Source organism: Pelodiscus sinensis, chromosome 1 (assembly GCF_052426305.1).
Source record: "Pelodiscus sinensis isolate ZL-2025 chromosome 1, ASM5242630v1, whole genome shotgun sequence".
In the NCBI taxonomy this organism is placed as follows: Eukaryota; Metazoa; Chordata; order Testudines; family Trionychidae; genus Pelodiscus; species Pelodiscus sinensis.
In genome coordinates, this window is record NC_143052.1 from 190,213,230 (window position 1) to 190,241,156 (window position 27,927).

The 27,927-nt window shown below is 45.7% G+C and overlaps 1 long non-coding RNA gene across 9 annotated transcripts in view; it reads right to left on the minus strand.

Annotated features, from left to right (window-relative positions):
- Positions 1-823: 823 nt before the first annotated feature.
- The window catches only part of LOC106732223 (uncharacterized), a 44,242-nt gene continuing 17,138 nt past the window's right edge, over positions 824-27,927 (minus strand). For 3 of the 9 annotated variants that reach the window (XR_012898067.2, XR_012898065.2, XR_012898068.2), the window contains exons 5-8: positions 23,227-23,386; positions 21,354-21,407; positions 10,319-11,626; positions 824-1,554 (exon numbers count right to left, since the gene is read on the minus strand). This is a non-coding gene — a long non-coding RNA (uncharacterized LOC106732223). The remainder of the gene's footprint in view (positions 1,555-10,318; positions 11,627-21,353; positions 21,408-23,226; positions 23,387-27,927) is intronic. The other 6 variants (XR_012898063.2, XR_012898066.2, XR_012898071.2 and 3 more) reach the window with 5 other exon arrangements.

Consider the following 27,927-nt stretch of genomic DNA (forward strand, 5'->3'; position numbering starts at 1 on the left):
CTGTCCCAGCCAGACTATTCACTGCCCGTGGTGGCCAGGATTGCAGGGGGGGGGGGTTGCTTCTGGGAGGGGGTACAGGGCAGTAGCGGGGAAGGAGCACTGTCAACCATCCTGGCACCCCAGTGACTCTCGGTGGTTTTGTGTGTCCCTCTGCAGGTGGTCAAGGCCATCAATAGCATGCTTCTCCGCAGAGTCATCCACCTCACTGATATGGACGAGGTCATCAAGGGCTTTGGCACCCTGGGCTTCCCCAACTGCAGGGGGGGCAATCGACAGGACACACACATCCCCATCCATGTCGCGGAACTCCAGTCCTCCCTGTACATAAACCGGAAGGGATACTTCTCGGTCATCCTGCAGGCTGAGTCTGACCACCAGGGCTGCTTCCTGGACATTAACATGGGCTGGTCTGGAAAGGCACATGACACGCGGGTTTACCGCAACTCCTCCGTGTTCCAGAGGCTGCACACTGGAACTTTCTTCCCCAGCCACCACATCAAGGTCGGGAATGTGGACATGCCTGTCTGCCTGGTGGGGGATGCGGCCTACCTACTGCAGCCCTGGCTCATAAAGCACTACACGGGACACCTCAACCCCTCCTGGCAGGCCTTTAATGCCAGGCTCAGCAGGGCCCGCATTGTGGTGGAGGGGGCCTTCAGCTGGCTGAAAGCCGATTTAGATGCCTCCTGACCCACCTGGACCTCTCCAAGAAGAATATTCCATACATGGTGGTGGCATGCTGTGTGCTGCACAATTTGTGCAAAAGGAAGGGGGAGGCTTTCCTGCCAGCCTGGACGGCAGAGGCTGACCACTTGGCTGTCCTCTACATGCAGCCCCGCATCGCTGCCAGCCAGAGGCCCATCGGGGGGCTGTCCATATCTGGGAGGCCCTGCAGGAGAGCTTCTACCCAGGAGGAGGACTGAAGTCTCCCTGGCGTGCCCCACTGGGGCCTTGTGCCTTATTCCACCCTCACGTCCTTCCTCTTTCCTCTCCCTAACCCCTCTTCCAGATGTACAATAAAAACATGTGTGTTGCCAAAAACAGACTCTCTTTATTGACCATAACTAGGGTGAGGGGGGAATGAGGGTGAGAGAGGGGAGGGCTAAACCTGGGAGGAGGAAGCTGGAAGGGGGAGGCAAGGGAAGGAAGGGGGGAGAAGCTCAGGGTTGAGGGTCTTGCTGGTCCACCTATCTCCCAGCACTGTGGGTGTGGAGGCCTCGGCGTCCCCGGGGCGGGGGGAGCGGGTATGGAGGGTGGGGCGGGGGGGAGGAAGAGGCAGGAGGTGGAGCAGGAGTGGGAGGAGGAGCGGTAGATGGGGTGGCAGCAGGGGCTGGAGCAGCAGGAGGCACCAATCTCTGCTCCAGGGTTTGCAGGTGGTCTCCCGCCGCAGCTGCAGGTCTTCATGCACCCAGTGCTCCAGGATATGGACCTGCCTTTGCAGGAGCCCCAGGTGATGCTGCTGGTACTCCTCCTGGTTCTGGGTGAGCCTGTTGGCCCGGGTGTGGGTGGATGTTCTAGGTGGGGTGGTGCACCCTGAACTCGCAGCTGGTGCGGCTGTGGAGAAAGAAGAGAAGTGGTCAGTTCTCTCTGGGGACACAGTGGGTGAAGCCCAGCCCCCCTCTGCAAGGTGTGGACGGCAGGTCTCCACACCATCAGAGCCGATGTGCTTGCACACAGGCCATGTTTGGCATGTCCTGCTATCCCCGGGAGTGTGAACTGGCCCGGGACTGCACCCATGCCCCTGTGCTGTATATAGTGTGAGGATGAGGAGGGAGGGAAGATGTGCCCTGCCTCTGCATAGAGGAGGCTTGTGGAGGGAGGGTATTGTGCAGTGTCCCTCCCCGGGGTCAGGAGCATGTTATGGGCCTTCATAGATACACGCGTGTGAGTAACAGGCCAGGGACCCTGTGTGGAAGCCAGCGGGGGCCACGTGCCCAGGGTGGCACGGCACATGCACAGGTTGCTGTGTGCTCCGTGGTCAGCAAGGCCCACACGCGCAGTCCCTGGTGTCCCTCTCTGCCCCCGCTCCCCGCCCCGCATAAGGGACAGTGATGGTACTCACATGTCGAGGCCTCCCCGGCCTTGGATGACACCAGTGACATGGCTGCAGTGAGGCCTCGGAGGTCCTGGGTGAGTGCCACACTCCCTCCAGGTTCCTGCAACTCCTGGCCATAGTCCTCCTTCTTTTCCTCCTCCTCCTCCATGCCCTGCTCAGAGCCCTCTGCCCCAGGGTCGATGTGGTCCGGGGCATCATAACAGGGGCAGGGGTCTGGGTCAGCCCCTGGTTGGGAGCTGCCCCCTGTGGCCCTGGCATAGGCCTGCCGCAGCTCTTTGATTTTCATGTGCACCTGCTCCTGGATGTGCACGTGGCCTTTGGTGTCCAGGCTGTCAGCCATCCACCTGTATACGGCCACGATCCTGTGTGTCTAGTGTAGAGATCATGTACATTGGAGGCCTCCCCCCAAACCTCAATCAGATCCATGATCTCTGCATTGGACCAGGAAGACATCCACCTTTTGCAGCCGCTGGCAGGCTCCTGGGAGCTGCCAGCCTGCTCCTGGGGAGCAGTGGAGGTCTGGGTGCCAGTGGGTTGCTGGTTTATGCTGGGCCAGGGGCAGTGACTGCTGGCTCTATGCTGGCAGGCTTGCAGCTGGCACAGACACTGTGCCCAGAGTCTACCTCTTTAAGGGCTCCAGGGCTGGAGCAGAGCAGAAGAGTTTTCCTGGTTTGGCCCAGAGTGGCCACCAGGGCACCCTGGGAAGGACTGGAGGCCCCCTATTTCGAAATAAGAGTCTACACAGCGCTTATTTCAATTTAGCTATTTCGAATTTGCCATTATTCCTCGTGGAATGAGGTTTACCAAATTCAAAATAAGCGCTCTGCTATTTTGATTTAATTTGAAATAGCGGTTTGGCTGTGTAGACGCTAGTAAAGTTATTTCGAAATAACTTCGTTGTGTAGACATACCCATAGTGGTGTAAATCAGAGTATCCACTGAAAATAATGGCTAGAAAGACAACAAGAATAACAAAGTTCTACAGAAGGAGCATACAATAATTCAGACAGGGAATAACACTATCTGATTCCCCTATTGACTGGAGATGGCATGCTCAAAACACCCTTCACCTTAAGTAGTCTGCATATAGAGATAGACAGATATCATTATATAGTAACTAAATGCAGGAACCAAAAGCAAAAAGCACAAATATGAATGATTGACATGATCTAAAGCCTTCTCCCGATCAAGGGAAATCAGTCTAGTATGCAAATCAAACATTTCTGAGGCTGAAACCACGTGCCACACTAGGAAACGTTATCAAGAGTTGATCTATTGAGGATGCAACTGAGCTCATCAGAGTGCATGAGCAAACCAATCAGTTTTCAATGTATTTGCCAAGGCCTTTAAAAAAAGTTGGAGCAAGGAAGGGACACGGGTCTCCAATTCTTCATCTGACCATGGTTCCTTTTCTTAGACAGCAGGGTAAGAACCACTCATTGAAAACTGAGATCCTAAAAAAAAATCCTCAAAGAGCCATTGAGTCTGAGGTGGAAACACGTGATCTGCAGCATACAAGTGTAAAAAGAAATTCACAGCAAAGTTCCTCATCCCCACAGGATATGAAAGCACTTGGCTCAATGATTTCTTGAAGTGGCCATTCATTTTCTGTTCTACAGGTTTCTTTTCCAAGCTGAAGAAAAACTGAACAGGTGAATCCATTTGATAGAGTGGCCCTGAAATTGGCCCTAATCGGCATACCCTGAATTTGCTCTCCAGCAGGTCCTGCAGGAGCTGTTTTATTTATGTGTAGGTCTTTTGCAAATCAGCATGAAAGGCCCTTTCATATTCCACAATCCCCAACTCTAACTCTGGGGAAGGGTTAGGGTTGTCTGCTGTGCATATCGCTCAGAAAAAGCGTATCATAATAACTGTACTCACCTCCCATCCTTGCCTCAGGGAGGAAAAAATATTTTGTGAGGCAACCCAGGCCTCCCAAAAATAACTGAAAGAGTCCCAAAAATGAACACCTGGTGAAAGATCAGTGTTAAAATGACAATATAGACAACAGTCTTGAATAGAAAGAAGAGACTACACAAATGCACCTAACTGTGATCAGAAATCCCAACAGGAACAATACAACTAGAAAGCGAACAAGACAAATGATGAGTAAAACATAGAAATAGTCCAAATGGGCCATTGAGAAAGAGCTGGCACAAGCATTCAGCCAGATGTATAAGCATTCACATAAGGGTGAAAATGTCATCACATACCAGACAGGTCAGAAACTTGTAAAACTAAGTTCCCTCTAAGCTGTGTGGCTGCTCCAGCACACCGCAAGGGAGTGACACCTCTCCCCACAATCCCAGTCCCACCAAAGCTGCCACAGCGAGGGAGAAGTGCTCTCCCCCAGCCCCAGGCGTCTGTGGTGAGAGAGGGCTGAGGTGAGGTCTGCACTCCAAACCCCACCTCTCCAGCCACACCCCAGAGCCTGCCTCCCCAGTCAGAGTCCTCCACCCACCCCACAGTCTTCATAATTTACTAGGACTCTAACCAGCTGCTCATTGACAAAAAAAGCAGGAACATTAAAGATCATGACTTTAACAGCAGCTGTTTTGAGCAGAACTACAGGAAATAAAGCACCTGAACAACGTTTCCTCTAAATTTTCCATCCATGTACAGAATAAATTTTATGTGCCCTGAAGAATGTGCAGATATGCGCTACCTCTAGAAGCATGTGCTGCCAGCTGTGGATGCTGAGGGAACTCTACTAATTATCTGGGAAGCATTTGAATCTCTCCTGGGTGGCCACCCAAGCACTCATTTTACAGGAAATACTGCTGCACAACATTTGCCTCCATGACACTGGTTTAACCAGGCTAAGCAGGCAACAAACAAAACAAAAGCCTTGCTCATGCAAGCAGCTTAAAACACATTTTTAAGCCAATCATCTTTTCCCACTGTGAGAACACACTGCTTATCAGAAACAGAATCTGGAGGCAAAATTCACAACTCATAAGCACAGCTTAAACCCTCAAAAACCACAACAAGCAGAGGCCTCTATCCCTCTGGATTTGCCATAAGCCCTGAGGGCAGACAAAATTAAACCCACAACAACCACAAAACTAAACAGAAACGAAAAAAACAACAATTCAGAGAACAGCAAATCACACCCACACTCCACCTCACACCCAAAAATCCCCCAATCCTGAGGGAAACCGACAGAAACAAAGAGAGGCACAGCATTAGCTGTTACAATGATTACTGCACAAGGACTAGCCCCTAACTGAACACTTGGATCTAGAAGAAAATTCCCATACAAAAAAGCTTTGTAAAGATGATGTTAAGGTTTCAGGCACACATCCATGTTATAAGTGTGCGTTAGCCTTCAAGAACATTAGAGAATTTTAAAAATCAGAGACCTAAAAAATTCAGCGTTAAGGTTGCACTCCTCAAATAACACACGAATTTGTGCTCAAATAACTTCAGACTCACCTCTGCCCTGGTATCATTGCAATCAGACAATATGCTCAGAAGCATTGCTCCTCCTTTTCTATATTTGGCTTAAGGAAATATATTTGTTCATTTTCAGGGAGAGAAGTCATTTAAACGAAAGGATGGAACAATCAACCACAGATAACTTGATTTATGGATCAATTTAGAACTGTCTGCACTTATCAACTTCTTAAACCTCAAAGAATAATAAAAAAATATAAAGTATCAGTTACAGAAACAACTTCCTTATTTTTCAAGGAATTAAACCGGTTCTAGAATGTGGCATAACTAGATAAGTATTAAGATCCATGGAGCTAGGATTCTTCCAAGCTACTATTACTATCAGACTAGGGTTAGTCAGCTACCTCCTCCTCTCAGTGATAGAAATGTAGCCGTGTTAGTCTGGTGTAGCTGAAATAAAAGGCAGAACTATGTAGCACTTTAAAGACTAACAAGGTGGTTTATTAGGTGATGAGCTTTCGTGGGCCAGACCCACTTCCTCAGATCAGTATGTGGAAGAAAATCGGCACAACCAGATATACCAAAGTGATACAATCAAAAAAAAGTGAACGCATGTGAAATTGACAAATCAAATTTTATGTCACTACCTCACAGAAACTTACCTTCCCCTCTCACTCCCACTCTGTTCTAAAATTTGATTTGTCAATTTCACATGCGTTCACTTTTTTTTGATTGTATCACTTTGGTGTATCTGGTTGTGCCGATTTTCTTCCACATACTGCTCTGAGGAAGTGGGTCTGGCCCATAAAAGCTCATCATCTAATAAACCATCTTGTTAGTCTTTACAGTGCTACATAGTTCTGCCTTTTGTTTCTCCTCCTCCTCTCAGGGTCTTGAAGTTCTTCTCTGCTTCTTGGGAAGTACTAAACACAAGAAAGCATAGGAAATGCAGATGACCTAGGCTGAGTTAGTAATTTTAGGGACAGTGGATTGGAAGTGGGCACTCCAGAGGCAAAGGGGTGGATTCCTGGGTCCCTAAGGAACAATCTGGGAAACTCATGTCTCAGCCTCTAGAGCAGGGGTGGGCAAAAGGGCCTCTGCAGGTTGAATCCAGCCCACCAAGCGGGTTGATCCACCCCACAGAGGACCTGTCACTCCCCCGCCCCCAGGCCAATCAGGGCCTGGAAGTGGGAGGAAACACGCTAAGTCTCCTCCTATCCTGCTCCTGCCTCTGCCCTGCAAGGAGTGTGCAGCATTGCGAACCACTGTGCACTTCTTGCAGAACTGGGACAGGGTGGAAGGAGACTGTGTACTTGATTGGCCTGGGGGTGGGGGGAGCGCAAAGTCTCCTCCCACCCTGCAAGGTGCTTGGCACTTAGAGTCAACTGCCAGCTGCTGCTCAGCTGGCAGCCGACTCTAAGTGCAGCACTCCCTTGCAGGGCGGGGGCAGACTTCACATGCTTCCCCCGCCCCCGGGCCCTGACTGAACTGGGGGTGGAGGGCATAAAGTCTCCTCCGTCCCACCGCCAGGGGCATGGGCACCTAAAGAGACTCACCAGCTTTTCAGAACAACTGGCAGTTCTCTCTAGGGGGCAAAGACTTCACATGCTTCCCCACCCACAGACCAATTAGGGACTGTGGGCAGGGAAGCATGGAAGTGTCCTGGCCCGGCCCCTTCTTCCTGAGGCTCCCAATCAAAAATTATTGCTCAACTCTGCTCTAGAGGCTAATCAGGTGTCCACTGGTACCACCGCAAGCCCTCCATTCTAGATGTGGAACTGCAGAGTTCCTTATCCCCATCAGAACAGAGGCAAACTTTCCTCCATTCAAAGCTATACCCTGATGTGTTCCCTAATAGACCTGTACTGAAACACAGATTGTTCCCTCTTATTTTAGCCTCACAAGGTGCTAGTGCCAGAGGTGAGAAAAGCAGAGGAAAACCACTACTTTTGAATGTTGAATTTGTGTTTGAGATCAGCTCATACCAGAAATCAGTATTTCTTCTGGTCAAATCTGCAACTAGTGCAACACATCTCATTTTAAACCTTGCCCTTTCCAATGAGCAGGGCCTGCTATGTGCCGTTCTTCCTCGTGTCTCTCTATGTGAGCGAGGCATGTGATAGAGATGCAAATGCGGATGGACAGTGAAGAGAAAGACACTCCAATAGGAGACTTGACAAATGGTAGGATAAAGCCAGATAGAACACATATATCAAACTTTGAAACATTTGCATGCCTCTTATATTTGAGGAGGTGTGACAGTGTTTCTTGTTACAATTATCTGCAGGCATTGGTGAAGCAGGTGTTGGCTAGTGCACTATGCCTCAATTTTGATAGTTACCCTTCACAGTATTTACTGTTGCAAGTACACAAAAGTGTATCAAACACATCTGATGCACATTTCAAGATGCTAAAAACCCTGCTATGTAGCTTCATGGCCTTTTGCATATGACTTGCTATTGCCTTAGACATCCAGTGATGCAGCTATGAAAATCTAGGGCACAACATTTAAGCCACTTTGTAAAATAGTTTGCTTTTTCTAAACTAAAATAACTTTCAGAACCGCTTTTGTTAGTTCATCCTTGGACTACTGCCTTCAATCCTTTTGTCTCGTAAGCATCTCTTCCATAAGACAGCATTACCAACCATGACAGCATTGATTTTCAAAAGTATGATTGCTAGTGAAATATTAAACCTTATTGATCTGAAATTCAGGATCAGTTGCATGTTGGATTGTCTGCATATTTTGGGGATGGACAGTTTCATTTATCAGTTCTTCCACTTGCTGAATAATTAGAACTCCATCATGTTCCTGCTTTAAGATGTAGGGCTTCACGTCAGCCTTCAGCATCTTAAAAAATGTTCTATGCATTAGGTTTACTAATTGGTCAGTTTATCCTCTTAGTGAAGCTTTTTCATTCATTATTGAGCAAATTCACTCCAAGTTCTCTGGTTTTTCAGTCACTATGGGCACATCTACACAGCAGTGTTATTTCAAAATAACTCACTTTATTTTGAAATAACTAGGTGAGCATCTACACAGCAAGCCCGTTATTTCGAATGTCTAAATAATGGGCATTTTATTCTGAATTCTGTAACCCTCATTTTATGAGCAGTAACACCCATTTTGAAATAATTATTTCGAAATAGGGCATGTGTAGACAGGGCAGCTGAAGTTATTTCAAAATAAGGGGCCTCCGGGGCTTCTCACAGCTGCCCTGGTGGCCACTCCATCCACAGCCATAAGAACTCTATTATTCCCTTTCCCCTGCAGCCCTGTAAGCTGCAGCCTCAGTGAGGGAATCAGTTTGTGGCACTACATGAGCCCTGCTAGCACTGTACCACACACAGCAGCGCCAGCTCTGCATTCCCTGCTGCCATGGCAGACCCCACCACACCACCCATGGATGCAAGCACAGCTGCCGGCATCTCCCAAGCCCCTTCCTGGGGGGCGGAGGAGATGGGCCCCATCCTGGACTGGTGCAGAGATCCTGGACATCATTGAGATCTGGGGAGACAAGGCTAACCTCCAGGATCTCCCCACCAGGCACAGAAACACCAACACCTGCATCCGGAGGGCTGACAGCCTGGTCCAGAGGGGCCACATGCGCACCCAGGAGCAGGTGTGCATGAAAGTAAAGGTGCTCAGGCAGGCCTATATCAAGGCCAGGGAGTACAGCTCCTGCTCAAGGGCAGCACCCTAGACCTGCCTCTACTTCAACCAGCTCCACCACATCTTGGGGGGGGGGGCGGCAGTGCCTTCTTTCCTTCATTGTGGCTGGAAACACCCACTGTCACCCTCCTGAAGGGCAGGCCTGTGGCCAAGGAGGAGGAGGACAAGCAGGCCACTGACACCACAATGTCCACCAGCCAGGAACTCAGCCAGTCCCTGGAGCTGATACCACTCTCCCAGGATGTCACCCAGGAATCAGACAAAGCCAAGGAAGGCCCATCAGGTGAGCTCCATTTCTTTCCCTAGGCACACACAGGGAGAGGAGGTGGGCTGTGAGGGGCTGCACACTCCTCTCTTGGCCTTCTCGGCCTGGGGACTGCACAGCAGCCTGTGCACTTGGAGCGCCAGGCCAGAGCACACAGCCACAATGAGGTTGCCTCAGAGGGCCCTTGTGCTCCTGCTGACAGGTTTTCTGGAGAGGCCTGCCTTATTCCCAACTCCATGGTGGGACACCCTCACACCACAAGCCACCACTAAGGACACACACACACATACACACACACACACAGAGTAGTGTCACATGGTCAGGCCCACTCTCTCGGGGGCAATATGCTCTCCGGGGCAAACACAGTGAGGCAGAGGACACTAAGCCCCTGCAGGGGAGCCTGCTGGGTGGGGAAGGAAGTGCAGGGGACCCCAACTCTCTAGCAAGCAGCCTCTGCCACACACACACACCTCCCACACTGCCCTCCCCCCCACTCCAGCGGGCAGGGACAGAAGTCCTCTCCCTGCGGGATCTCTGCCACTGCCAGACCCGGCGTGTGTGCAGCAGGCAAGGAAGCTGAGCCGCCCCATCACCCCCTTCCTGCCCGAAGGCTCCTGACCTGGCTAGCATCTTCCCATGCCTGCTTGTCCCCAGGATGTGGGGATAGCGAGGCTTCCCCCAGGGACAGCTGTGCCCCTGCAGTAAAGGACCTGCTTGCTCCATACACATCACCTTTGTCTGACCTGAGAACTTTCGGTGTCATCTCAAGGTATGTCTACACTACCCCGCTAGTTCGAACTAGCGGGGGTAATGTAGTCATCCGCAGTTGCAAATGAAGCCCGGGATTTGAATTCCCGGGCTTCATTTGCAACTGCGGATGACTACATTACCCCCGCTAGTTCGAACTAGCGGGGAAGTGTAGACATACCCTCAGAGATGAGGATGAGGCTTCATGCACCCTGTCTCCTGAGATGACTGCCCTTCTTCATAGCTGGACCAGCTGTGAGTGAGGCACACACCACGCCTCCCGTGCCAGCCTCCTGACCCCGTGGGAGCCACCTCCACAGATGAACCCATGAGGACCTGGAGTGGGAACACATTGCCTGTCTGCATGGCCTCCAGCAGTCTCTAGAGCAGCAGGACCAGTGGTGAGAAGTGGACCAGGACCTGCCGCAACACCTGCTGGGATTTGGCACAAGAGACCCGCAGCATGTGTGCAGCATATACAGCAGCCGTCAACCACATGAAGAAGCCTCTCCTCCCCCTTCCACCTCCCTCCTCCCACATTCTTTCCTCTGTCCCTCCCCAATTTTCATTAACACAAATTAAAAAAACATAGTTCATTGTCCCAAACCAAAAAGTCTGCTTTATTGTATCTGCCGTGGAGGGGAGAGGGAGAGAGGGAAGGGAGGGCTGGGGAAGGGAGGGGTGAAGGAGGAAAGGCACAGCGGGGCCCTGCAGAGGCCCCTTGTGGGGAGGCCCAGGGGAGAGTCTCACAGATGTCCTTGTCTGAAACTCTCCCTCAGGGCCTCCCAGATGCGCACAGCCCCCTGATGGCCTTGCTGAATGGCAGCTGTGCACGGCTGCTCAAAAGCCCTGGTAAGCCACTCAGCCTCTGCCCCACAACAGGAACATCTCCCCCTTTTCCTCACAAATATTGTGAAGGACACAGCATCCCACCACTACTTGGGGGATGTTCTGCTTGCCGAGGTCCAGGCAGGTGAGGAGGCAGAGGAATCTCCCTTTGAGATGCCCAAAGGCATCCTCCACCACAGTGCAGGCCCTGCTGAGCCTGGCATTAAACTGTTCCAGAGAGGGGTCCAGTGTAGGGCTTTGTAAGCCAGGACAGCAGAGGGTAGGCTTCCCCCAATGCACATGGGCATGTCCATATCCCTGACCCTGATGGTGCGGTCATGGAAAAAAGTGCCAGCATTCATCATCTGGTAGAGGCTGGATTACCTAAAGATGCGGGCACCTTCCCCAATCACCTGACATTAATTAACGTGAAGCAGCCATGGTGGTGCTCAACAGCCTGTGGGACCATGGGGAAAGTACCCCTTCTGGTTGATGTAGTCGGCTGCCCGGTGGTCTGAGGCCCAGATGGGGATGTGGATGCAGCCAATCCCCCCCACACACAGTTGCAGAAGTCCCTGGCGGCAAAGCCAGTGACAATGGTGTCCACATCACCCAGGAGGATGAGCCTGCGCAGCAGGATGGTGTTGATGGCCCTCACCACCTGGAAAAGGAGACAGAGAATCACAGGGTTGCCAGAGCCCTTGGGAGGTCCCCAAGCCCAACCCCCCTTTCTCCACACACCAATCCCAACCCCAATTAACCCAGGGATTTGCGAAGGCAAGGCTGGAAAACCTCCCAGGGAGGGAGCTTCCACTACCTTTCCCCCTTCCCTAGGTCCAGGAGCTAGAGACTGCGGGTACGTCTAGACTACATGCCTCTGTCACCAGAGGCATGTAGATTAGGCTACCTGACACAGTAAAATGAAGCGGCAATTTAAATAATCGCCACTTCATTTAAATTTACATGGCTGCCGCGCTGAGCCGACAAACAGCTGATCAGCTGTTTGTCGGCTCAGCGCGATAGTCTGGACGCTCCCCTGCCGACATCGAAGGCATTTGTCGACCACCCAGGTAAACCTCATCCCAGGAGGCATACCTGGGTGGTCGACAAATACCTTTGATGTCAGCAGGGGAGCGTCCAGACTATCGCGCTGAGCCGACAAACAGCTGATCAGCTATTTGTCGGCTCAGCGCGGCAGCCATGTAAATTTAAATGAAGCGGCGATTATTTAAATCACCGCTTCATTTTACTGTGTCGGGTAGCCTAATCTACATGCCTCTGGCGACAGAGGCATGGAGTCTAGACGTACCCTGCTTTGCAAGAGGCCTGGCTCCATGGCAGACATGCTGTGGTGTCCGCAAGGACAACCAGAGCATGCAGCAGAATGGTTTTGCTGTCCCTCACGGAGGTAGGCAAAAGAGAGGAGCCTGAGACATGACTGTACAGGGGGGTCCATTTAAGCATGAGCCTCAGGTAGCCTCAGGCCGCAGCTCTAGGAAGTGACTGCTGTCCTGATGCCCTGCCTGAAGTGCTTCTGAGGGGTCTTAAATGTGATTGAGGATCCAATCAGTGTGGACGTGCTATTTGGAAATAGCTCAGCATTACTTTGATGGGTATTTGCAGTGTAGACGTGCTATTTCGAAATAAGCTATTTCAGAGTTTTTAGTCCAAAATCGCTTATTCCGAAATAATGCTGCTGTGTAGACATTCCCTATAAGGCCACGCTGTTGTTTCTTCTTAACCCATGAAAAAAATCACAAGATCATTAATGGAGATTCCCAAGGGTAACACATATATTCAAGAAAATGATTTGTAAGAATTTAAGCTGCAGCAGTTTATTTTAAATGTCATGGCCTGATGCTTTTATATATTGGGGTACGAGTTAACCAATTAAGGGTTTCTACCTCTGAGATTAAAATTTCCACAAAATTCATCAAAATGATTTGCCAACAAAGAACAATGTTTTTAAATACTGCAAAGAAATTATCTGTAGAGGACAGAAAATACACTAGGAACTTTTAAAAGTTTGCAATACACATGGGCTTCATTAAAAGTAGGAACAGCACGTCTCATTCTCTTTGTCTACACTGTTTAATACTAACAGATGAAATCCTAGCCCCATTGAAGTCAATGGCATTTTTTGTTGTTGACTTCGTTAAGGTCAGGTTTTTACACCTAATATTTTCTGTGGGGCACAGATATTGCAGATTATACCTTTGCAACCCAGGAAACTCTTAGTGCCAATTGGCAGAGGGCACATGGGTACCTAAGGGGTATGGAGATCTCCTGAGTCTGGTAGCTCCTTCCTACTTCACCAAAAAGTGCCATGTAAGCTCTCTTAATTGAAAACCTGGGTAACACTGGGTCTTCATAATGGCCATATGATGTATGATTGGATGTGTGTGTGTGTGTGTGTGTCAGAAACAGAGATAGAGACAGAGACAGAGAGAAATGTGCACACAGGAGTCTTTCCACTGGCTTGTTGCAGTTGGAAAGTTTTAAGGTGGAAAAGTATCCATATGAACCTATTGCCACGTACGCTGTTTTGATAGTTGAATAAATGTTTGTAGACCATATCACTTACATTTTCTGATACCAGTTTTGTCCCTAGGCAAGAGCAGTTTGAGTGGCATATAAAAGCCACTGGCAAGCATTCAGAATGGAAGTGGAGAGTGGAACTCCAGAGAGTAACAAACTAGTCAATGTGTTTAGAGATGAAAGGGAGATGGAGAAGTTTTTAGCAAGGCAAATGGGCTCAAGGATGAGCTTGTATTGTGAGGAGACAAGCCAAAGCAGAGTGAGAAATTAAGAGGACTAAGGGAGGGGATAAGAACATATGTGAGGGAGATTAGAATATGGGATGGGGTCACTGAGGTCGGTGGCAAGGTTAGCTGAGGAAGGCAGATGAGAAACATCTGTGTCTGTGACCCAGAAGGTGTAGGAAAGACTTGTAGAAGAGGAAGGGGAGAGGAAAGATGAACCAAGGAGAGGAGAAAGTTGTGTGGTATTTTTTCAATTTTCTCTTAGAAGGAAGGAGTGTGGAGAAAAAAAGTTGAGACAGGAGAACTGGAAGGTTTGAGGAGTGCTTGTGCAGTGCTTGGAAGCATCTCAGTTTTCCCCTTTTAAAATATTCTTGGAATCATTTTTCATCGGCATTATTCACAATAACTTCCTTTTCATTTCCCCTACTGTATTTTCTTGTCTGTGGTTTTATTGGCAGGGTGTTAACTTGTGATATTATAGAGTGGTGATAGTCTCTCCATAAGTCAGGGTGTAGCTGAATTTCTATTATCTCCACAATTTAGCCCTTGCATCCTTCCTTTCCTTATAACTATTCTCAGAACAAATATTATTTCAGCCTGATTCTGCACACTTCAACACTTTCTGATCTGTCCTGAGTGTTAACAGTGTAACCACTGTCTTATTGGTTTTACAAAACCAATTCCTTGAAATGTTATGCGAATACTGAAAAATTAGAAACATATACTTGTATATGGATATAAATGCCTAAATGTTCAAAACTGACTAGTGATGTTGGGTGCTTCAAAAGTCTTCAGCACCACTGGACTCTGACAAAATCAGCCCTTTCAGGTGGCTGACTGTCCTGAGCATCCCCAAACCACTAATCACTTTTCAAAATCTCGACTAGAATAGATAACATAACTGTGTACAGTACAATGTGTAATGAAGTCTGTGAGCTACCACCATTTATAGCTTAACAGACAGCCTTCCAAGAACAGTGAAGCAGAATTCTACTCTGTATACTGATGAATACTTTGGAGTAGTCTCCTCCAACAGGAAGTAGCCTAATTAGAGAAGTACTTTGTGGAGGTTTCACTGCATTATCCAAAACAGCAGTGTTTTTCAGAAATCTACTATAGTATTAAACTGATATCTTTCGAGTTGTATGAGACGTATATCTAATGTGTATCTGATTAAAATGTGACGATTCCTGAATCCTTGATTTTTAGCAGCAAAAATAAAATTGCAAAAATTTCAAACTGAATTTTTAAAAATTACAATGAAATATAGGTTTTCCTTGGAGTGTTCAGAGCCTCAGCATAGATAGCTTGGGCAACACAAGAAAGTAATAAAATAAGAAGGTATGAAGATTTGCATTTTACTATCACATGACCTGCTGGTAATACATTTTGGAACTCTATGCCTAAATGTGAAGTTTCAAACATATATTGATTTGATGCTTCAATTGTATATATCACAGAATAATCACCATATTAATTTTCCTAATCCAAAAAATCCTATAACATAGGCATATTTATGGTGGCTCTGCCACTTTATATTAAATATATAATCTTCTTAGTGATGAAAGGCGTACTATTATTCTTTTATACAGCTGTCTTCCCTCTGGGATAAATTTTAATGTTCCTGAAAGGTGAGATTTTCAAAAGCCCCAAGTGATTTAGGAGTATAAATTCAATTGACTTTCCAAGGTGACTTGTGTTTTTAAGTCAATTAGGCCAGCTTTACAATGGGACTTAGATACCTACAGATATGTAATGGGATTTATAAAACCACCTACAGGCCTAACTCCCATCAAAATAAATTTGAAAGTCAATGGGGGTTAGATGCCTAATTCACTTAGGCACCAGTGTAAATCCCAGTTGGCACCTATCTGCATCTTTAGGCACTTAAGTACCATCGTAAATCTGGCACTTAGGTACTTATGCAAAACCTAGTCTAAATCAGTAACATATGTTAAGCTAGAGGCTATATCTACACTTTCTTTGATCAACAAAACTGTAGACATTCACACACCCTATACTCCCTTCCCCTCCTTCCCCCCTCTCCCCCCCCTGCTTTGTTAGTAGGACCACTGTGCTGCTGACAATGCAAAAGTGCTTTGTTGGGGGTTGGAAGTGTTTTGTCGACAAAAGTGCCAACAAACAGCATTCACACACGCTGACTTTTAGCAACAGGGCTGCGTTAACAAATCTGTCTCGCTAAAAGCTGAATAGTGTAGACATATCCAGAAACTCTAGAGAATTGTTTCATTATTTTCTCAAGGGGCTATGGAGTACTCAGAATTGCAAAACAAAATCTTTTCACTGTAAATATGGATTTTTTCTTTAAATGTGTGTCTTAATCTGCCTCATGCACTTTTCTTCTTGTTATGATTAGATATTGCAAATTAAATGACAAATATTGTTCAGCTAAAATGCCATATCCACGTAGCATTTTGGATTAAAACAACATATCACGTTGTATAATGTATGTAACAAGTATAACAATAAAAACAAAAATATTCTCAATAAAATCAAATAGAATAGAGAGAAACAAGTCCAAAACATAGATCTGAGAAGAGAAAGAAAATCCTGAATTCATTAGTACTGGCATGAGGATAAAAATACTGGGGAAACAAGCATTGGCTAGGCTTCCGTGAAGCTGGGCTCATTCTCAGCAGCTGAGAATCTAACCCACAGTTCTGTGCTTAAGAATTTGATCACAGAAGAATTAAAGAATCTAAGGGACCATTCTTTTAAATGTCCCAAGCTAGAAAAATCTTGATTGCTTAGAAATCATTGTCTTAGTATAGAAACAGCAGGCTCTATACATCATTCATGATGTCATTTCCATGTTTAGCTTTTAAAATATTAATGATCAGTTCTGGCCTCTCTTTTGCTGACCACTGAAAACAGCCCTGTTCCCTGGAGAAAGCCAGGCCCGACTCTATAAGGCTGCAATTGAAATTCAGTCAAACCCTTTGGCGAATGGAAATCATTTATTGTGTGACAGTGACAGAGCGCAGCTTCTTTTTGTTTGCAAAAGAGCCCAGGGACTCTATGTCTGTCCATTGTCCTCAGCATCAGGATTTAATATCTACAGTTCCCCAAAACTTTGCAGCTTTGAAGACAGCAGGCTGTGCAGCAGCTGGAGGATTTGGCTGGAACAGGATCCAGGCCAGAACACAAACTAGTTTGCTGGTTTCTATTCTAACCAGTGGGCAGAACACTATATCCATTGCTGGTACATTTGGAGAGGAAGAATATTGACATTGACTAACATGTTATTGCACAGGGGGGAAATTTCTCTAAAGTATTAACAAAAAGAATGAACCTAAAAGTAAGTATCATTTAAAGCTACTCTACCAGAGACAATTCTTCCAAAGGGTCCAATCCACCAGTTGCAATGTACTACCTTGATATACACAATTAAGAGGATGATGCTAGAGAAGAGAAGAGGCATCAACAAGTCCTGTGTAAATAGAACTTGGCACTTTATTTAGCACCACAAATCAGAAGATTTCAGAGCCCCAGCACCTACATTTTATCTTCTGAATTTTTTTACCTACTCATCAACCTTCACCGTGGTTTGATGGCTGCTACCTATGGCTGAAATATATCTTCCTCTGAAAGCCAATGTAACATCCACCCAAGGTGCATTTCAGTCTCACTCATGTCCCATTTTGTATGGTGTAATGAGACTTAAGTGACGGCTAGACTTTGGGCTGGCCCTTTGCACAGGGGTGGATTTTAAAGTCAGAGGTGATGGAGAGTGAATTTGTGAAACACGGGGACTTCCTTAGTAGGCTTTGATGTTCAGGCATTTATCTATGGTTAAAGGAAATACCAAAAATTTGCAAATACCAAAAATTTCTTCTGCTTCATTAAAATATTATCTATGATCAACATTTATAAAAATAAATCTGTTTAGAAGAAACCTGTTTTCGTATTGAAATTGTATTAGTGTCACTTTGCAAGGTTGCTAGTTACTGAGAAAACAGAAATCTTTCCACTCGAACGACTGGAGCCAGCCTGGAGTCAACCTGTGGAACTCCTTGCCAGAGGATGTGGTGAAGACTAGGAATTTAACAGGGTTCAAAAAAGAGCTACATAGATTCATGGAGGTTAGGTCCATCAATGGTTATTAACCAGGATGAGTAGGAATGGTGTCCCTAGCCTCCGCTTGTCTCGGTGACAGGAGAGAGATCACATGAGGATTACCTGTTGTGTTCCCTCCCTCTGAGGTATCTGGCACTGACCACTGTCGGCAGACAGGATACTGGCTAGATGGACCTTTGGTCTGACCCAGTATGGCCGTTCTTATGTTTTTATGACTGATTCTTACCTTATATCGTCTATGAATTTTTTAATATTTGCCAGAGTCTATACTTCCCTTTAAAATTTGCCAAACATCAAATCCATCAGAATGCAGACTGCTACCACTTGCACCTGCAAACAGATTAAATAATAGCTCCAACTGAAGTGTGAGCTTCCCCTTCCCTAGTCTGTTTCACCACATTTCAGAGGGCATATTGCTGTTCCCGTTACAATTTTTTTAAAATGTTTTTCCTGTGGCTCTATTTATATGCTAGTTGACCAGACAGGGCCTATAAGGGCATGTCTACACAGCAGGGCAGAACTTCAGCTCCATCAATTGCGTTGCTTAAGTCGAAATAGCTTATTTCTGCTTTTGGCGCTGTCCACATAGCAGGAAGTCGAAGGAAGAACACACTTCCTTTGACTTCCCTTACTCCTTGTGAAATGCGAGTTACGTGAGTTGGAGTAAGAAGTCCTCCTGCTCGGCATTATTGTGAAATAAGGGCTTGTCGTGTACACACACATTTTGTTATTTTGGAATAACATGAGTAATTCCAAAATAACGCTACTGTATTGACATAGCCTAAGAGAGTTCCATAGTACAGGAGTAAAATAATTTATATAGTTCTTAGAGACCCCGAATCAGGGTGAGGACCCCTCTGTCCTAAGGGCTCATCTCTGAACCAAGGTGTGCAGTGTAAGCACAGGGCTGAAAAACAAAGCTGATAATGCAAGTGATCAGGAGGAGGCAGGAAAGTTCAAGTAACAGTGAAACAAGTATTATTAGAAAAACAAACTGTAATCTCAACATAATCCCAATTTTTTCTTCTTTAAAACACAATTGTTTCACTTTCTGGATGTACATAATAATGTTAAACCTCAAGCGGAGGGATTTAGTTCAAAAAGCTTAATTACAATACAGTTTAATTAAGTTTGCCTTGTTAAATCTATTTGCTCCAGAGGATCTTTACAGAGGAATTCTCCTTGGTGGAAAGCCCAATAAACTTACTGAGGGGGTGAGTCTGTTAAGTATTCCCATGTTGGCTTTTTCCTGTACATGAGTATTTTTTCAAAAAGTTAAAAATGAAAGCTCCCCATTTACAACTCAGACTGAATGTATGTGACCTTGAGTTCCACAGAGGTTAACCTACTCTGATTAACTTTTCCATGTTATTCCATTAAATAAAAACAGTTTTGACACCCAGAGACTGAGGCATCCTAGAGATAATACAATAACCTGATGCAATCATTGCAAATTGAATTGCAATAATTCACTTAGGTGACCATACATATTTGTTATGTGTAATATGAAACATTGCAAAATGAAATCAATAGAAATGTTTCTTGTTAATGAAGATATACTGGGCTGTTATGTGTGGGCTGTGGACTCAATACCACAGAAATCTTATTTGTATTCTAAAGTCCAGGGTATCAGGATAGTTAAAAATGAAGATAGCATTACTTATAGATGAGATGGCCGGACATCTGGAAAATTATATCATAAATTTTGTGTTGTATCCTGTTCTTTTATGGTGAAATTCTGGACCCATGAAGTCAACGGGAGTTTTGCCATTGACTTCAATGGAACTACTGATTTCACAAGAGTCTCTGCAAGAGTTACAGAACCCTCAAAGAAATTTACACAAATGAAACTCATGTTCATTAAAGTTCACAACTGAACTTACCTATTGAAAACGGCAGAGACCAAACTCCTTTGCAATTTGATATGAAATAAGAATACAGCTTTTTCTCAATGGCTGTGTCTAGACTGGCAAGATTTCCACAAAATCATCTGATTTTGCGGAAAAACTTGCCAGCTGTCTACACTGGCCGCTTGAATTTCCGCAAGAACACTGACGATCTCATGTAAGATTGTCGGTGTTCTTGAGGAAATACTGTGCTGCTCCTGTTCGGGCAAAAGCCCTCTTGCGCAAATCATTTGTGCAAGAGGGCCAGTGTAAACAGCACAGTACTGTTTTCCGCAAAAAAGCCCCGATCGCGAAAATGGTGATCGGGGCTTTTTTGCGGAAAACCGCGTCTAGATTGGCCACGGACGCTTTTCCACAAAAAGTGCTTTTGCGGAAAAGCATCCTGCCAATCTAGACGTGCTTTCCTGAAAATGCTTTTAACGGAAAACTTTTCCGTTAAAAGCATTTTCGGAAAATCATGCCAGTGTAGACGTAGCCAATGAGTCCCTCCTTTCTCCCCCCCCCCCCCCTTTTAGACACTGCCTCCTCCGGGAGTGGGAAGGGACCAATCTCTGTGCTTCTGCTATGCCTTCTCTGTGCAGGGACTAATATGGTGCCCGATTCTTATAAAAGCTACTCGAAGGCAGGAGGAAAGCTTCTTTCTTCTTCCCACCTCTACTGCACATCTATGTGCATGAAAAAGACTTCAGATGGGTTGGCCTTTTTGGAGGCAATTCCATGAATTTGCATCTTACTGCTAACGAATGGGATTTGGAGGTATAGTTAGGTCAGAAGGCTGCAGTGGTATTACATCTGGCAAGCCTCCATTGGAAATACTCTGCTTCACAAAGCCCCTGTGTTTTTGGAACTTTTTAACTCAATTAATATAGGGCTTATCTGAAAAACTACAGTATCACAGCTGCAGACCTGGGTAATCTACCTCCCCAGAAGGCAGTAGCTAAGTTGAGGGAAGAATTCCTCCACTGATCTACTGTGTCTGTACAGGGGCCTGGGCTGGCTTATGTACATCGTTCCAGGGGTGCGTGTAGCTCAGTCAACCTAACCTTTTAAGTGCAGACCAGGCCGTAGTCTTTACCCATATGATCACTGGATTAAAAGGGTGGCCAAGATTCAGGTGAATTAGCAGAAATGCATAGAGACTGAAAAAGAACTGTATACATAGAGCAGTATTTAACAGCAAATTTTGTCAGGTGGAATTTTAAAGCCACTATATGTGATTCTTTTATGGTCAGTCCAGATATTTCAAATCCTATTAAATGAAAAAGAGGTTGCCTGAAAAAGCCTTAAACAGAAAGTTGTAATAAGGTCAGCCAAAGAAACACTGGAGGGATAGATGAGGCATACTTAATGGAACATGGCTTAAACTGCACAGAAAATTTCTTTGAAAGTCATATACAGCTCTAGACACTGTCATTAAAGGAGTCTGAACTCTGTGACCGAAGAGATCAAATCAGTGAAAACTCGGCATGCTAAGCTACATGAAAACTTATGACATTGAAGCAGAGGATCAATTTGTTTGGGTGTTTGTTTGTGAAAAGCCTGAATTAGGAAATTGCGTACCCTGTCTCTGACCATCATCTGCAGAATTTTAAAAAAACAAAACAAAGAAACATTCACTGACCTCAAAATGATGAGAAGGCCCAGTTCAAAAGGAGAAGGAAAATGGATACAAGACCTTTCAAAAGAAAATGGAAAATGGTCATTAAAAGCAAATGTCTTGACGAATTTGTAAAAAGTTTCTACAATGGATTCTCTGACTCAGGAGTGTGACCTGGTGACAGCAGTAACCTCAATATAGAGAATGGAGTTTTATGAATTCAGAAAAGATTTCTGTGGTTCCTGTAGCAAGCCAGGGTTTGTGACATGAAAAACAAATTTACCACAGGGCTAAAAACTCATGATAAAAGGCAGTGCATTGTGGAAGACGTGAAAATTTTAAAAAGACAAGCTGTGGTTTTAGTTTTAGCAATGAATTTTGAAATTAAAGGAATACTGTCAGGTTCAAATCAGACTTTAAAAATTAAAATTCCTTCTGTATGGTTCTGACAACATCATTTAGCTGATTAAAATAGATTTATTTTTAACAAAAAAATCTAATTTATTTTTCACCATTTTCCCCCACTGACTTTTTTCCCCATTTCTCTCAGCCTGGACCGAGAGAATCTCACTTTTGTTTATAGTTAGGTTTTAGTAACAGATGAAGGAAAAAGAAAATTCTCATTGTACCATTCACTGCCATCACCTACATATCTGGAGTAACAAACCAAAAATAAAACAAATGTGAGCGAGGTCACTGCCCCTTACAATTTGACATCAGTTATGAAAACTAGAATAGACTATCATGTCCTCCTGCCTCTTCGAAGAAAGAAAGATCCACAAGAATCACCACACACTCCAAGATGGGCCAGCAGTCCAACCACTATAGGGTGAAGACAGGAGGGAAAGGACGAATCTATACGAAGGGAAGAGTTCACCGACTCTTTAGCGGACATACATGGACAGTGCCCTTTTCACTGTTCTTCAGTCAACACCTCATGCCACTCTACAGAGTCTGTAAAGCCTACAGCCACAGCTCCCAGCAGGCAAATGGAAAGAGTGAGAAGATTCAAGATTTCATTTAGATCATTACAGACCAATAGTCTGAAGTAGTAAATGATTTGCACACATGTTCTTATGAAAAAGGCATTGCTCATACGCAAATGGCACTAAAACAGCATCCAGCCATTCCAAAACAGCTTGGACATCATAACGCAGTACATTAAATTTTGTTATTGGAGGCTTAATATCACAAAAAAGTATCTACTTCTAAGGCCTTGCCTAGGTTAAAATTTGCATCAAAAGCATGTTTTTAAAATGAATTTAGTCTAATTTGTTTGTGTAGGCTCACTAATTTCACTTTAATTGTGGCTTGTCATAATTTAACTTATTCCTGTAAACAAAGAAGCTTGGGGACAAATCAGCATACAGACAAGACCTTATAAAAAGGAAAACCAGAGTGATATTGTGACTAATCACCTCAGGAGATGAGAATCTCTGGGCATATAAATCTGCCAGAGAGGACTCTTCCCATAGCTTCCATTTTCTAATCCATTGCCAGGAAAATAAAATTACAGCAAAAAAACTAAAACAGACTAAGAGACATAACGGGAATTATGATATAACAAACTGAAATTCCCTTTAAAGAAGCAAAATGCAGGACAATGTAGCACTTTAAAGACTAACAAGATGGTTTATTAGATGATGAGCTTTCGTGGGCCAGACCCACTTCCTCAGATCAAATAATGGAAGAAAATAGTCACAACCATATATACCAAAGGATACAATTTAAAAAAATGAACACACATGAAAAGGACAAATCACATTACAGAACAGAAGGGGGATGTGGGGGGGGGGGGGGAAGGAAGGTGAATGCCAGTGAGTTAATGATATTAGAGGTGGGGAAGGGGAAATGTCTGTGAGTTAATAGTATTAGAGGTGATAATTAGGGAAGCTACCTTTGTAATGTGTAAGATTGTTGGGGTCTTTGTTAAGTCCGGTGCGGAGGGTGTCGAATTTTAGCATGAATGCCAGTTCAGAGGATTCCCTTTCAAGTGCAGATTTGAATGTCTTCTGAAGTAGGATGCAGGTTAGCAGGTCATTGAGACTGTGTCCTTTCTGGTTGAAATGACAAGAAAAACAGTTTCTAGGGAGACTACTAGGGAGACTACTGTAGGGATTCGAAGTTGCAAATGAAGCCCGGGATTTAAATATCCCGGGCTTTATTTGCACCTTCCCATCCGGGCGCCATTTTTAAATCCCCTTAGTCTGAACTAACTATGTCTTAGTTCGAATTAACATTTGACTGCCGCGTGTAGCCATGGGCAGTTAGTTCGGACTAAGGGGATTTAAAAATGGTGCCCGGACAGGAAGGTGCAAATAAAGCCCGGGATATTTAAATTCAGGGCTTCATTTGCAACTTCAAATCCCTAAATTAGCCTCCTAGTTCGAACTACCCTCAGAGGTAAAGAATTTATTCAGTTGGTTTTATAGTAGTCGGGTGCATGGCTGAAGAGACTCTCTTGGGAGAGACCATCTCTGCTGCATTTGTCACATTTAAAGGTGATATTTTGATTCTTTGGGCTTTGCTTTCTGCAAGTTCTTTTCTCCTGTGGACTGCTCCCTCTCAACTCCAGAGAGCTTTGCTAAGCTCTTGTTTCCAAAGGCTGAGGTCTTGAGCATGACCTTCACATTTATCCATGTCCATTAATTTGAGGTCTCACTAGCACACATTCTTGAAATGCAGTTTTGAGCATCCTTTACATAGCGTCATCCATAGGGGGAACACGGGGTCTGGAGCACCCAGGGCAACTCCCTTCCTGCAGGCCCCACCCCTGCCCTACCCTGACTCTGTTCCACCCCTCCCCATCCCTGCTCCACCCCTCCCCATGCCTTGCTCCTACTCCACCTGCATCCCATCCCGGCTTCACCCTCTTACCCCCTCCTCCGAGCAATATGAGCTGGGGGATTGTGGAACCTGGCATGAAGCAGCAGCAGGGGGTACCCTCCCCCATACTCAACATCGTGATGGGAGCCAGAGAGGCCCCGCCCCACCACCTTCTCCCACTGTACTCCACTTCTCTGCGGTGGCAGGAAATGGAGCGTCCTAGGGCTGAGTTGCTCTGCTTCCCACTGCTGTGATGAAGCAGAGAACAGCCAGTCAGGTGAGGGCAGCACTGCATAGCAGAGCAGAGCAGAGCAGGCTGCCAGGCCACTCTGGATTCCACTGCTGCAGTGAGGGGTGGGGTGACCCCTGCTGCCACCCTGCTCCAGGATCCCATAAATCCCCAGATCCCGCCTATCTATAGGACAGTTGAGGAGGCTGCCACAGGGCCCCACAAAGTGCAGGACTTGGGGTGGGCTCCCTGAATTGTCCTATGGATGGGACAGTTCTGCCTTTTAGTCTTTTTTCAGATGCCAATTCACTCATTCGGCACACCTGCCCAAGCCAACAAAGGTGTCTCTGTTTGAGGAGTGTTTGCATGCTGAGTATGCTGGCCTGTTTGAGCACTTCACCATTAGTGACTTTGTCCCTCCAGGAGATTCCAAAGATTCAATCAAAGCAATGCATATAAAGCTGCTACACCTCGTCTCCTGGTATGAGTATAAGGTTCATATCCCGCTCCAATATAGAAGTGTGCTGATAACACGTGCACCATACACACTGATCTTGTGTGTTCTGTCAGTGTTGTCTGTTTCACCCTTTTTTCAGTCTAAACAGAGTTGTGACAACTTTTCCAAGGCAGATGCGGAATTCCATTTCAAGTGAAAGGTTGTCTGCAATAGTGGGCCCCAGATATGTGAACTCGCTCATCACTTCCAGTTCATGGTTGTTAATCTTGATGGAAGGTGCTTCCTCATCTCCTTGGCACATTGTTAGTCTTTTTTATGTTTATAGTAAGCCTAAATTCTTCGGGAAAACTGTCCATTAGGCTTCTGCATGGGTTGTCGTTGCTGCATCTTCAGCAAAGAGGAGGCGTTGGATAACGAGTCTAGGTTTTAGATCTGAGTCTTGCAAGATTGGATAGCTTTCCATCAGACCTTGTGTGCAAGCAGATTCCCTCATTTGAGGAACCTAATTCTTGTTTCAGTATCAGGGAAAAGAAAATCTCAATTTGAGACATAAGAATCTTGCGCAAAAGGGGATTTTTGCACAGAACAGACCCATCTACAATGCTTGTTTTTACGCAAAAACCTCTTGCACAAAAAGCATCAGCAGAGAATATGCAAATGACAACATGACAAATGCTAATGAGCACTTCATTAGTATACTCTCTGTTGGCAAAAGGCTGCAGTGTAGACGTAGCCTCAGTGAAAAGATCGTATCAACAGTAGACCTTTCAGCTCAGAAGCTGCACTGTGTCTGCACTGGGATTGAAGTCTGTTCACGACAACTCGGCAAAGGCTTTTCCCATAATAAGAAGAAGGGAAATGCCATGATGATTCTTATGGTTGCTCCTGACACCCTTGTTTTTATAAAGTGTGATGATGTTGGCACCTCTCATGTCTTTTCCCTTCTTTCCAGCACAGGCAAAGCAACTCATGAAGACGTTGCAGTAAAATAGGTTGTCCACACTGTATGCCTGATGGTGTGCAGTCTTTTCTAGGGGAGACTTTTCATTTGGAAGGCCATCTGTCACACGGTTAAGCTCCTTTAAAGTAGGTTCATCATCAAGTTGGTTCATAACAGACAGGCTTTTGAGAGCATTGATGGCTGCATCCATAATAATATTTTCATGAGAGTAAACCTCAGAGTTTACTATCCAGCAATGCATCTGCTTGATGCAATCACTGATTTTTCCCCTCTGTGGTTGATTTCAATAGAGCTGTCTCCCATGTTGTGTCAACTCTGGAGACAAAGCCAGAGAACCTCTCCAGGGCATAGCCTGGACAAATGATGTGGAGATCCTCAGTTGCCCATGCATCTGGAAACCCCAAAGGAGAGGACCAACACATCTGGTACCCAATCGGCTGCAGGAATTGCTGGAGGATGCTAAAATGCCTAACCACCTTGGGGGATCTACTCCAGATTTTCTGTCTGAAATTATTCTCATCGACCTGCATTCTCACAAATTCACCCACAAGGCAGTGGGGCCTTTTTGTCCCAGGTTGCTTCCTTAGCCAGTGGGCTGCACTTTGTCTGATACCTTGTCTTCAACCTTACCACCATGAGTGACCCTACCAAGAGTACAGGACTCCAGAGGACATTGTTCTTAGGATCTTAAATATATGCAAGTTTTTCTACCGCATCAAGGTGGCAGCCCAATGAGAGGGTGATACAGAAAAAAACATCAGCATCTGCTGAGACCAGACTGGTTTATTTTTTCTGAAGTATGAATAAGCTAAAGGATAACAGAAGAAGTTTTTGCAGAAGTCAGTAAACTGAAGTTTGAAGAACTGATTGACAAGTTATGGTGCATTGCATCTGTTGATGATATACCCATCCACTGTCCATTATCTGAGTGTTTCCTTGTGCTTCCTAGACTGTCTTGCAACCAGGGCCATCCCTACAGGGGCCCAGGGCAACTCCCTCACTCCAGTGCCCAGGTGTGGGGCCCAGGGCAACCCTCCCTCCTCAGACCCTGCCCCCATTCCACCCCTTTCCCTAAGTCCTGCTCACTACTCACCATAGCAGTGGGAGCCAGAGGAACCCAGCAGCCTGCTCTGCTCCCTCTTCCAGCCTCCTACACTCTGCTTCACCCTGGTGTCAGGAAGTGAAGTTGCTTGGGGCTGAGACACTCTGCTTCCATCTAGCCGCCACCATGAAGTGAAGCAGAGCAGGCTGGGAGAGGGTGGCAGAGCGGAGGAGGATGCTGGGTCGCTCTGACTCCTGCCGCAGTGAGTTTGGGGGCCTGACACCTGCTGCTGCCTCATGCCAGCCCCCTCCCCCCAACCATGTAATCCCCGGGCCATGTTTAGTCCAGTCCATAGGACGGTTGAGGCATCGACTGAGGGGCCTCCCAAGCTGCGGGGCATGGGGCAGCTGCTCTGAATCGTCCTCTGGGTGGGAGGGCTGTGCTGGTAACTACTTGCTGTCTTACTTAGTTGTAAGGTCCTAGGGAGGAAGGGACTATCTTTTTGTTCTGTATTTGTTCAGCACTTACACATTGGATTTGTATCCGTAACTTGGTATTCTAAGCCTTCCTGCAACTCAAACAGTAAATAAAAATAATAATAACGACATTGGCTCTCCGAGAGCACAACAGAAACAGCAGGACAAAGCACAGGCTTCTTGGTTAGCTATAAAAGGCAAAAAATAATTTCATATTGCATTTCAGAAACCAAGAAATCTTTGGTGAACTTTTCAACAACAGACAGCTTAGTGAGGTATACCTAAAATAAATTTAGGGAAGATCTACCACACATACTGTAATGATGAATGTTTACGGATATTTTGCACCATTTTGTTAATTTTAAGGCTTCTTGAGTGTCCATCTACAAACAGAATATGGCATGCAAAATAATCACGATTAAACTCTCTCTGTCTCTTGCTCTGATTTTTTTAAAGTTTCCTTTAATTTTAAACACCCAGTGGGTGAGATTTTCCCAAGGCATTTGGATGCTCAATTTCTATTACAATTATTGGCATCCAGATCCTGTAAGCATCTTTGAAAATTCCATACATTATTTTTATGTGTGGTTAGTGAGTGGCAAAAAAA